The sequence below is a fragment of the Callorhinchus milii genome, unplaced genomic scaffold (genome assembly GCF_018977255.1).
Source record: "Callorhinchus milii isolate IMCB2004 unplaced genomic scaffold, IMCB_Cmil_1.0 Scaffold4, whole genome shotgun sequence".
In the NCBI taxonomy this organism is placed as follows: domain Eukaryota; kingdom Metazoa; phylum Chordata; class Chondrichthyes; order Chimaeriformes; family Callorhinchidae; genus Callorhinchus; species Callorhinchus milii.
This window is the reverse complement of record NW_024704745.1, coordinates 21,107,246-21,119,965: the sequence shown is the minus strand read 5'-3', so window position 1 is coordinate 21,119,965 and position 12,720 is coordinate 21,107,246. Positions and strand designations below refer to the sequence as shown.

Here is a 12,720-nt window from a genome sequence, read left to right as displayed (position 1 = left end):
ATAACTCAATGCAATTTACAGGTGACATCAAGTTGGGGGAACTGTAGAATCAGAGGAGACAGCATGGGTCTTCGACTGCACTTGTGGTCACTTCCATCTCCCTCTTCTAACTTTTTCAGTATCCAACTCTGCCACTGTATAGCCTTCAGATGTTACCTACACGAAGGACACTATATATATATATATACACAAGTTGTTATTCTTACAAAAATACCTTGATTGTATATGCTCATGGCATGGCATCCTGGCACTGTGGAGTCCTGTAGCTCAGTGGTTAGAGCACTCGCTTTGCAAGCGAGAGACCTGAGTTCAATTCCAGGCAGAGGGCGAAACCATGGGCAAGTTTCCTTACTCCACACAGAGCCTAATAATAATCCCTCCAAAACCAAAAACAATAATAAATTGGTCATTTTCAATCTACGACTGTTTGTGGGACATTGCTGTGCGCAATTGGCTGCCGCGTTCGCCCACAAATATACAGTCAATTCACTTTACAGTGTGTTCTGTGAAGCGCTTTAGGACGTCCTCCCGACGTGAAAAGCGCTATATCAAATGCAAGGATTATTATTATTATTATTATTATTATTATTATTATTATTATTATCACTCCAAGAGAAAAGGGCCACATAAATACAGGTAAATGTGGCGGAATGTTGACAGCATGATGACTTAAGTGTTAAATTAAGCCAGGATCGAGTTATCAGAAGTTTACAACATATAAGATTGTAAATGTGATTAGGAATATAAACCAAGAACAATACTTTCAGGTCTGAACTAGCAGCAGAACAAGAGGACACAGGTTCAGGATTGCAAAAGGGAATTTCAGGACAGAAAGCAGGAAATGTATCTTTGCCCAGGGGGAAATTAACAACTGGAACAGATCACCAAGAAGGATGATTGAGGCCAGAATGATGGACTCATTTAAGAAATGGCTTGTTGCTATAATGAGAAGACAATAGGGTAGTAGTCTGCCAGGTTGACATCAAATGGACCAAAGGGTTTTCTTCATTCAAACCTCTTCTATGATAACCATGACTCCAAAATGTTGGAGGTGGAGTTGCCTTGTCAAGATGTGAGTTTAATTTTGCAAGTGGAAGTCACTCGGACAAATTAAGGATAACCAGGTGAAACAAAGGGCAATGACTATTTTTACCCCTCTTCAAGTTCTCCAATAATATATATATTATAATATATATATGATCATTAATTCCTCACTAACACCTGAAACCTATATTGAATGAATTTTTATTGATTTAAATACGGCTTGCTTCTTCAATCCAGTACCGTAATCACCAATATATAAAATTTTAAAAGCCCTCACTTTGGGTCGACAGTGTGACATTTGTGAACTGAAGGTAGCTGGACTAATGGGCACTTTCAGTTAGTGAATTAAACTGTGGGATTTACTATGAATCTTGTTTTGCTGCTGACCTCTTATCGAAACATTCAGATCTTTACTCAGTCAAGCGGTGGTCTGAAAGAAAAGGTTGTCTTCAATGACTAACTTTTTTGCTTTCAAGCTGTTTCTCATCCAAAACTACACCCAAAATGGTTTCATCTTGAGGGTTTTTGCACGTGCAGTGTTATGGCAGTCAGGCATGTTTGGTCTCCTGGCTGAAATAGAACAGTTTTTTTTATTAATTGGTCTGATTCTGGACAGTTGCAACTGAGCATGAACCAATCCTCAGATTCTTCCCTTCTCTTACCTCCCCCACCCTAAGTTCTTTTTTCCCTCCTGTTCCCTAGTCTGTTCTTCCCTCCGCTTCCCCTGCAACACTTTCATGCTCCTTTTGCCCCTATGTTTTCTTCCCTCCTCAATGTTCATTTTTGCCCTTAAGTAGTTTGAACTGAATTGTATCAAGAGATTATTTTGTGCTACAGCCTTTACATAAACTCATTGTTACAGGTTTTTATTTATTAGGATGTATTTCTATGGGTCTTGTAACATTTTTTGAATCCCTTCAAAACCATGGGACCATTGTAATCAGAATTACAAAATTACTTAAAATACTGAATTGAACCATTTATTTTCTGGTGTAAGAAACTCTATTTGAAACTACTTCTAAGCCCCAACCTTTGTACTCCTACCCAGCAGGGGGTAACAAAAGTGGTTCCCAGGGTAGCTAAACTGTGAGCTCAAAATGTAAAATAACTGCTGTATTTTATTGCGTTCCTCCATGCTGCTGAGCGAGCCTCGCCTCCTTGTTACAATGTGCCCCTGTCAGTGACTGCAAATGACAGCGATAATAGCCAAAATAAATTAGCAGATTAAACGTGGCACAGTGTTAAATACCATGTAGAGTACATTACTGTTGAACTGTGGGTTATTTCAGCCTCAGCAGCATTTTAAAAAAGTGTTCTGTGCCTCGCAGTCAGGGTTGAAGCCTTTTTTAAAAAATGTTTTCCCCTTTTCGCCCTATCTCTCCTGAAGGCACTGAAACGTTTTTGGTTCAGGGTTTTAGTGGGTGCCAATAGAACCCCATATCTCTTCCAAGTTGACATTCTTGGTTTGAGAGTTCAGATGGTTTGCATGTGAGCACTCTTGTTTAACTGTGGAGTACGTGACATTTGAGCCTGATCGTGTACTCACTAATGTCAAAATGTGTACTTTCCAGCTGTAGGAAACTTGACTGATTTTTACGCCCACTCCCTATTTTCCTCCCTGAATCACGGGTTAATGAGGTTGTCTTTAGCACCACAGCACTACCTTAGCTAAGATACAACAACAACTTGCATTTTTATATAGTGCCCTTCACATAGGGTAGCATCTTGGAGCATTAACAGTGCTCTGACATTGAGCTGGGGTGAGTGGGAGGTTGCCCTAAGCACGCTCAAATGGCAAAGTCTTCAGGCGTAATCTGAAAATGGTGAAGGATGGGGCAAGGTGGAGGGCTTGAGGGAAAGAGTTCCAAAGTTTTTGGACGTAGTGTTTGAAAGCACGGCCCCTGATTATGGAGTGGAGGGGACAAGGGACAAGCAGGAGGCTGGTGCCGGATGAGCGGTGGTTGGTGGAGTGGGGAGTAAGCAGATCGGAGAGGTAGGGAGGTGCCAGAGCATGAGTGGATTTGTAGACGAATATGAGGATCTTAAAGATAGATAATGAAGCACAGTCAAGTTAAGGTTAAGTGTTTGTACTCTTTGCACAATCACACATAGCTGAACACTGTTGTATCAGAGTAAAGGTGTTGATTGTCTTGGAAATAACTCCTTACAGCTAACCAGAACATTCAGTAACTGAAGTAAACAACTTGAATTGAACGAACTTGTTTTTACCATAAATTCTGACGGTTCGTGTAAATTCCGGGATTTTGCGAGGTGATCAGATAAGGAATTGCGAGTGTAAGGTCAGTGCTCATGTGGTGCTCACATGTCTGTGCTTACGACCAAACATTGCATAGTCAACAATTCGGGCTTTTTTCCTGAAAATATATTTATTTATAAATACAATATTTATTACAACAGAAATCCGAAACAAAACACAACATCTTCTAATACAATTTTTTACCTTTTCTTCTAATACAAAACACATTCCGTTGTTTACGGTACATTCCTTCACCACATATAGGTTCTGCACACTTTTTTTGGGGACACTCCATTTAACACAGTCAGATGTCACACGTGTGTACACCACACCCATGTAAGCGCCCGCACATTTGCCGCTTTCGGAAGGTGCCCCGATGCTCACCGTACGCGCACATGTTTACCGTATGTACATTTTTGGATGCTCTTTGGTTACATCTCGAGCGTCCTTCTGTATCCTTACATCAGTCAGTTTTGGGTTCGCTCGTGGGCTACCCAGTGGGTGCGCCCCAAACGGGTTGTATCGGAGTAGCCTCTGCCAGGCCCCATCTTGCCTTTGCTGTGGTCGAGCCGAACTTCAGCTTGTCCCTCAGTATATAATCCCTGATCCTAGCGTGCACGAGCCTGAGGCAGGCCCTCACAGTGCCCCGTTCTGCCAGAACACCACCTGGTTTCGGGAGGACCTCCTTTACCGAGTTTATGATCTCCCAGGCACACTCGATGTGGGTTTCGCTGTGAGTGCCCGGGAACAGGCCGTACAGCACCGAGTGCCGTGACAGAGGATTCCCAGGGATGAACAGTGAAAGAATCCATTTCATCTTTTTCCAAGCCGCCTTTGCGAAACAACACACCAGGAAGAGGTGGTGCACCGTCTCCTGGCCTCTGCAGCCGGCCTGAGGGCAACGTGATGACTGGCCCAAACCTTGACTCTGCATGAAGGCCCTGAACGGGAGGGCCCCTTTTATCACCAGTCGGGCCATGTCCTGATGGTTGTTGGTCAGGGCCGGTGACGAGGTGTTTTATCGGACGTAGCTGGCTGTTGCCATAGGGTACCTCCTGATTGGGTCTGCCCTCTTCCCCTTTCTAACTGTTTCGACTACCTGCCACGCAGACCTCTCGATAATTGCGCAGGGATCTGGGATGGTGTTCTTCAGGAATTTCTCAATATAGGATAGGTGGTTCGGCACGCTCCAACCATGTGGAATGTTTCATGGAAGTTCTGCCAGACCCACTCTCCTTAGTACCAGGTACAGGTAGAAACCCAGCACATAGTGGCATTTGTTACCAGCGTAGCGGGCCTCCAGGCACAGCCTCTGGCAGCTACATGCAAAGGTGGCCATGAGGATCAGGGCTATGTTAGGGACCCCTTTTTCTCCCCCTCTTTTCTGGGGTTTTGTGCATCGTGTCTCTGCGGACACGATCCATCTTGGACGCCCAGATCAGTTGGAAGACCTTTCTGGTGATGCAGTGGGGTTGTTCATGGTCTAAGGCCAGACCTGGACCACGTACAGTAACACCGAGAGGACCTCACACTTCATTACCAGATTTTTCCCGGAGATGGACAGAGAGCGCTGGCACCACATCACCAGTTTCTTCCTCACTATACCTAGACACTCGTCCCAACTTTTTTGACATGCCCCGGCAGCCCCGAACTAGATGCCGAGGACTTTGATGTAGTCTGGCTTCACCGCTTCAAGGTATGAGACTATGTTCTTTCCAGTCTTCAAAATACATCACCTCGCTTTTCTGGTGGTTGACCTTGGTTCCCGGGGCTTGTTCAAACCGGTCGCAAAGTCACCAGTTCGGGTTCCACAGATCCTAGGAGTTGGAACAGTTAGTGGGAAGTTCTAAGACTGAAATTGGTTTAGATACTGACAGTTTTTTTTCTTCTCCTATTAACTATTCCCTGCAGTGCAGTCATGGGTTCTCCTTCTTCAGGCCATTAAAATTTAATTACTTTGCCTTTTCTGTCTCTCTCCATCTTCAAAACCTGCCTTAAGTCTTATCTCTTTGACTGTGCTTTCTCCCTCCCTCCCTCCCTTACTCAGCTTTCCATCCCACCAGGCTCAGATTCCCAGTCAGTTGTGCGAAATGCTTTGAGATGCCCTTGCCCTACCATTGTGAAAGGCATCATATAAATGTAAATTGTTCTTGTAATCAGAGGTTCATATATCTATGCAGCAAATATGTGGTAGTTTTGGAGCATTCCTTGTGCTACATGAGGAATGGTTGATAGCTCCCATCAGGTGGCGCTCCCCGCTCCAGGTATCTGGAATCAGCCTTTTGCAATTCATCTTTTCAGACACGATTTTTCTTGTATTGCTTGGTCTTATTTCTTGCAGGGCAACATTTATTGGATATCTTGTGTTTAATGGATATCTGATGAGTAGAAAACTCTGTATTTTCTCTGCTCAACAGAAATAAGTGTTAAAAGTATCCTCAGATTTAGGCCAGTCCGAGGCTTTGGGATTGCTTAAGCTCTATTTCTGGGTGGGGAGAGTACGGTCCTTTCCTTCTGTCGGTTGATCAAGGCCAGAAAATGTATATTAAACAAAATAAATTAATTGAAAGTCAGCCTAATGCTAAGAAGGTAAATTTGTTTAAAAATTGAGCAATTTTAAAATACAAAAGCATGGGGTATGCTGAGAGAAGGGAGTTCCATCTGCTAGTAGTTATTGCGTGTTCCTTATATAGCGCAAGGAATGCTCTGAAACTGCATCACATTTTAAGCCTCATATCTCTGGAGCCTGCACGGAACAAACATGTACACTTCTCTTCATGGCTGCTTGTGAGAATTACTGTGTGCAAATCAAATGAATATTTAATAGTGCGATAAGGAGATACTTGGGAAGTAAGGACATTAAGGAATTTAGAAAAAAAGATGAGGAAATAGGATTATAAAATCTTGACAGGATCTAAACAATGGCAGAAAGGCTCAATGAGTAGAATAGATGAGTCCTGCTCCTAACAGATGTATTGCGTGTTTTATGGTTGCAGTGCCGGGTCTGATGTATGTTGTGTGGACATGTGTCCAAGCTGTGAGCAGGAAGTGGCAATGCTCTCACACATTTTTTTCCGAGCTGTATTGCTCACCAATAAGCTCGCAGACGTTTCTAATACCTGCCATCCATCTAGTGAGGGCTCAAACCCTCCCTTGTTGGATGTCAAATGACAATCCTCCTGGGAGGGTTAAGAAGTGTCTCCTTAGAACTGAACAGGCTCCAAGGTGGCATGCTTAGCAATGGAATGTCAGAATCGAGTCAACCCTCTGTGGTAGACTAGGTCCCTAAGTCAGGGCACTGCTGGAGACATCACAACCAGCATGGCTCAATGGCAGGACTTGGAGGGACTGACAAGTCACTGGCGACAGGGAGTCACCCCACTCAGCTCCTGTTAACTCTGCAAGCTAAAGCCCTAATGAGTAGGGTCTTCCTAGCTGGAAAAGCAGTTGGAAAGCTTGCCAGACAATGCTTTCAATGCAAAACTGCAGTTTTATGCAGACTATGCAGTCTAAGAGCTCTGGGACGCCACCCGGCGTGGAGGGCGCTATATAAATGCAAGTTGTTGTTGTTTTAGATGGTTAAACTCCAGCAGTACCCCCAACACATTCTTTTTGGTCCCCGAGACCTAGCTCTTACAACCTGTGCCTAATATTTTCCCGGGATTAGGTAAACAGGATGAATCACTCCAGAAAGAGAGTGAGCATTCCATTCCAATACATGGGAATTTCCATGTTTAGGTAGGATGCATGCAACTCTCTTTGGTTTGGATAATCTTAAGTATGGCAATGGGTTTCCGCATATGTCAGATACTTGGCTGACCAACAAAAAATAATAGAATTATAGGGTTCCAATACAGTGATTTATGGAAAGACTTGCCATGATATCCTATTACTTGAACACTTTCCACCCAACATCTCAGACATATTTCAAACTGAGATTAAACACTATTAACATCTTGTATATTGAGATATCTCAAAGGATTTTGTTGTAAAGTGTAGTGACTGTATCTTTGTAGGCAAACATGGCAGCCAATTTGTGCAGTGCAATGCCCCACAACAGCCATGAAAACTTTAATAGCTAATGACACATCACAGCAGTCAGACGATAACTTGAAAAGTTGACTTTTGTTCTGAAACACAGATTTTTGGTGTTTGGTTTACATTTTAAATTTGTGACAACAGCAGATATTCCATACTAAAAGCATGCTTGTCTAAACTGGATCAAAATAAGCCCAGGACCTTATACAGGTGATTAAAATTATGAAAGGATTTGATAAGGTAGATATGAACCTGTGTCTACTTGTTGATGAGTCCAAAGTGAGGAGACACAAATGTAAGATAGATACCCTGTAGCAGATCTGAAAGGGAGCTTTGGAGGAACATCTTCATGCAGAAGTGAGAATGTGGAACTCACTTCTGGAAGTTGTGATTGAAGCAAAAAAGCATCAATGTATTTAAGAGGAAACATGATGCTTACATGCGGGAGGAAGGAATAGAGAGGTATAGGATGGGGGATATGTGGGATGGAAACTCATGTGGAATATAAACACTGGCTTAAGACTAATTGGGCCGAAAGGCCTGCTTCTGTGCCATATCATCCTTTAAATACGTGCAATGGGTAGGTAAATTGTATTTATTATTTTTGACACTCTACTGTATTAGACAGTATTGGTAAAGGTGTTTTAGCCACTTATGAGTTAAAATAGGCTTTACTTAAAATGAACATCCTGTTTATAAAGAGTCCTAAGCTCATGAAATTCCTTTGCCCAATTCTGCAACTAGTAAGATGATGTGATAAGGAGAGATAAATGCATATTTCATTGGAGCATAGCTTTCACTATTTAGGGTGAGATTGTTTGTGTTTTTCCCAGCCAGTAGTTAGGCTTGTTGTTCAGCAAAATGTTTGTTGCAGTTTCCTTTGTAACTTTGCGTTTTAAAAAGAATTACAAAAACTTACTTACATATGGAATCCAGAAAACCTTGTGTTGACCTATTTGTCAAAACATCACGGAAAAGCAAAGTCACATTGCATCTTGTACATCAAAGTCACAATGCGTTCAAGAACGTGGTATTCAGAACAGAATTCGGAAATGTTCGATCCTGCCAGTAACCAGATGGGCATCATGCCGACGGCTGGAGATTTCGTTGGAGCAAGTTTCCTGTAGTTCAGTGTGATGCAGATTTAGATACCAGAAGGATTTGCTCTTTATGATTCCTTTTCTATTTCTTTTACATATTTCCTCCCCAACAGGAGTGTGGAACTCTGTGTACTAAATTTACATTGGCTTCCATTCAGCTTGTTGTCAGCAATGTCGGGGCATTTCGGGAAAGTGAATTTTTGTTGCAGGAGTTTTATTTTCTCAATAAAGAACTTAATTTGTTTTGGGTTTGGTACTTATGCCCAACAGTAACAGAAGAGATACCCAGCACAGTCTTGTGCCATATCTCACACCCAAACTGCTGAAACCCTCATATACATTTTCGTCCCCTCCCACTTTAATTTTTTTCCAAAGCCCTCCTCACCGGTCTCCCCAGCTCCACTATTCACAAACTCCCAATTGATTAAAATCTCTGCTGCCTGTATCCTCACCCGTACCAAACTCCACGCCCCACCATCCCAGTCCTTACCATGCTCCATTGGTTTCCCGTCACAAAAACAATTGATTTCAAGATCCTCACAGTTACCTCAAATCACTTCATGCCCTATCTCTCCAACCTGCTCACCCACCATTCCTCTACTCGTGCCCTTCACTCAGCCGGTTCAGAGCTTCTATGCATCCCTCAACCCCTCTGCTCTACTATCACCAGCTGTTTCTTCACCCATTAGACCCCAAACCTCTGGAACTCCCTGCCTCAATCCTGCCACATTGCCTCTCTTTGTCCGTCTTCAGATCACACCTGAAGACTTTCCTCTTTGACCATGCCTAGGGTCACCTCTCCTTTCTCCTTGGCTTAGTGTAATACTATATCATTGTGCAGTGTTCCAAGATGCTACACCACATGAAGGCACTACATAAATGCTATATAAATTTTTTTGTTATCCTCCAATCCACTGGCTGGCTTCAGGCTCAACAATCGTGGCGAAGTAAGGGTGGGCGGAGATTGCGTCTGCAGCCAATAATTCTTGATTGACTTTGACCGCAATTATCAACAATGTGATAATCATATCGCATCTTGCAATTTTCACCCTAGAATCGCAATGTAATCGTATAATGCCAGACTACCGCATATTTGTGAACCAAAGAGATATGTTCCCACATCTCTTCAGTTCACAAGTATGCACACAAATTCCAACAATCTATCTCAGGAATTTTCATGTGGAAGTGGGATGCATGGAATTCTCAGATTTGGTTTGGATACTCTTAAGTATGATGATGGGTTTCCACGTGTGTCACATACCTGGGTGACTAAAAAAAATTCCCGCATGAATAAACCTTTTTCAAAAATGTTTTTTCAACAACTAGTTTGTTGTGCACTGTAAATAGTTTTTGATTTGCTCATTTAGGTGCTGACAGACACAGAAACCCATCACCATGCTTAAGAGTAAAAACGGATTGAGGGTTTCATACAACAACAACAACAAAATTACATTTATAGAGCGCCTTTCACGTCGGGAGGTCATCCCAAAGCTGTCGGGCCCGAGCATGAGGGAGGGGTGGTGTAGAAGTGAGGGAAGGCAGAGAGGTGGGAGGGAAACCAAAGGCACGGTCGAAGAGAAGGGTCTTGAAACCAGCCTTCAAGGATGCGTGGGAGGAAGCGAGGCGAGGGGACCGTGGGATGGAGTTCCAGAGTGTGGGGGCAGAGAGGCTGAAAGCCCGGCCACTGATGGTAGGGCGGGTCGGGCGGGAGACATGGAGCCTGATGAATGGAGGGAGCGGGCAGGTTGGTAGGGAGTCAGCAGGTCAGAGAGGTAGGAGGGGGCAAGGCCATGGATGGCCTTAAAGGTGAGGACAAGGATCTTGAACTCGATCCTCTGGGGGATGGGGAGCCAGTGGAGTCGGGCGAGGGTGGGAGTGATGGGGTCACGGAGCCTGGTGCGTGAGAGTACATGAGTTGCAGAGCTTTGGATGATCTGCAGCTTGTGAAGAGAAGCGTTCAGAAGGCCGATGAGGAGGGACTTCCCGTAATCAAGCCTTGAGGTGACGAATGCATGGGTGAGGGTTTTGGCAGCCTGAGGGGTGAGGCAGTGGCGGAGTCTGGCAATGTTGCAGAGTTGGTGGTAGGCAGTGCCGGTCATGGCGTGGATGTGGGGGAGAAAGGACAGTTCAGGGTCAAACAAGATACCCAGGTTCCTGACTGGCTTAGTGAGGTTGAGTGTGCAGCCGTGGAGGCTGATGCTGCCAGCGACTGAGGTGCGGAGGCGCTGGCGCGAGCCAATCAGGAGGGCCTCTGACTTGCTGACATTGAGTTGGAGAAAATTGGCCCTCATCCAGGACTTGGATGTCGGTGAGACAGTCGGTCAGGACCTCAGCAGTCCTGGAGTTCAGGGTGGAGGCAGAGAGTGTCATCCGCATACATGTGAAAATTTACCCCATGTCTGTGGATGACGTCACCAAGAGGGAGCATGTAGAGGGTGAAGAGGAGGGGAGCGAGCACAGAGCCCTGAGGAACACCACATGAGGCAGTGCGGGGGCTGGATGAGAAACCGTTTTTCGCGACGAAGTGGAGGCGGTGTGAAAGATAGGACCTGAACCAGTCAAGGACAGAACCTTGAAGGTTGAGGTGGGAGGAGAGGCGGTGGAGGATGAGGAGGCAGAGGGAGCCCTGATCACACATGGTCAGAATGTCATTTGTGACCTTGACCAGAGCAGTTTCTGTGCTGTGGGCTTTACACAGGGGTTCATGGAGGGAGTGAGAGGAGAGGAAAGAGCGAAGCTGAGAGGCAACGGCTCTCTCAAGGACCTTGGATAGGAAGGGGAGATTTGAGATGGGCCGGCAGCTGGATAGCTGTGATGGGTTGAGGGAAGGTTTTTTCAAGATGGGGGTGATAGTGGCTGTTTTGAGGGGGGAAAGCAGATGACTGTTAATGATATCGATGAGTAGTGGGGCAAGGAGGTGGAACTGGGATTTAAGGAAAGGGATGGGGTCGAGGGAGCAGGTTTGCTTTCCACCAACATGTGTAAATTTCCCCGTGTTTGCAAGGGTCACTTCACAGTATATTCTGTGAAAGCGCTTTGAGACGTCTCACTAACATGATAAAGCGCTATACCTTATGCATGGATAATTATTATTAATGGAATATACACTCTCTCCCTGGAACACTGATTCATCCTGTTCTCTCCGCTTCAAATATTGGTTGCTTACCAATCGGGGGACAAGAAAACAAGGAGGAGACAGGCCGATACCTCTTGAGATGAACATGGCATGTTCTGGTAGGATGGTGGCATACATGGGACATTGATGTCCGAAGCAGCAGCGCAGCACAAAAACGTTTGGGAATCGTTGTAGTTGAGCATTCACCATGTACGCTGCAGTGGTGGTTTAATGCCATAGCAGAAGAGATCGATACTTTTAGCTGCACTTACTTGACTGAGACGCCGTCCGGCATGGAGGGTGTTATATAAATCCGAGTTGTTGTTGACTTGTGCAAGAGTCTTTGAGGACAGTTTGAAAAAACTAGTATCTTTTTGTTTTGGTGTCGGCTGAGAAAGCTGTGGAATCTTTATTTACACTTGGAAGGGAGGGATTGACGCCCATGTTGAGTGTAAAGCCCCCTTTTTTAATCGCAGTGCATTCTTTCTTGTTTTCACTGTGCCAGTTATCTCCACATCAACATACCATGTTTCAACAAACTGTGGCTCCACTTGTGGTCCAACAAATATGTCAGTGGTATGCAACGACACTGCATTAAGTAATCCGGCTGAGTCCAGTGCTTCCGTGGAGTCCTGTAGCTCAGTGGTTAGAGTACTCGCTTTGCAAGGGAGAGACCTGAGTTCATTTCCAGACAGGGCGAAACCTTGGGCAAGTTTCCTTACTCCACACGCCTAATAATAATCCCTCCAAAACAAAAAACAATAATAAATTGGTCATTTTCAATCTACGATTGTTTGTCGGACACTGCTGTGCGCAATTGGCTGCCGCGTTCGCCCATAAATATACAGTCAATTCACTTTACAGTATATTCTGTGAAGCGCTTTGGGACGTCCAGAAGATGTGAAAAGCGCTATATCAAATGCAAGGATTATTATTATTTAAGGTCAAGTCCAGTCGACTCTCACTTAAGTGAAACCATGATCAGACGACTCAAAGGTCTATTGAGGACATAAGAGGGTTAAAAAGTGCTTGAATGGGAAAACTGCAGCATAATTGATGTCTTGCGTGGGAAACAGCATCTCTATTAATAATAATAATCCTTGCATTTGATATAGCGCTTTTCACGTCTTCTAGACGTCCCAAAGCGCTTCACAGAATATACTGTA

The 12,720-nt window shown here is 44.4% G+C and overlaps 1 protein-coding gene across 1 annotated transcript in view; it reads left to right on the top strand.

Moving 5' to 3' along the window:
• Positions 1–12,720, top strand: part of wwc3 (WWC family member 3) — a 111,454-nt gene that overhangs the window by 45,283 nt on the left and 53,451 nt on the right. The window lies entirely within an intron of this gene.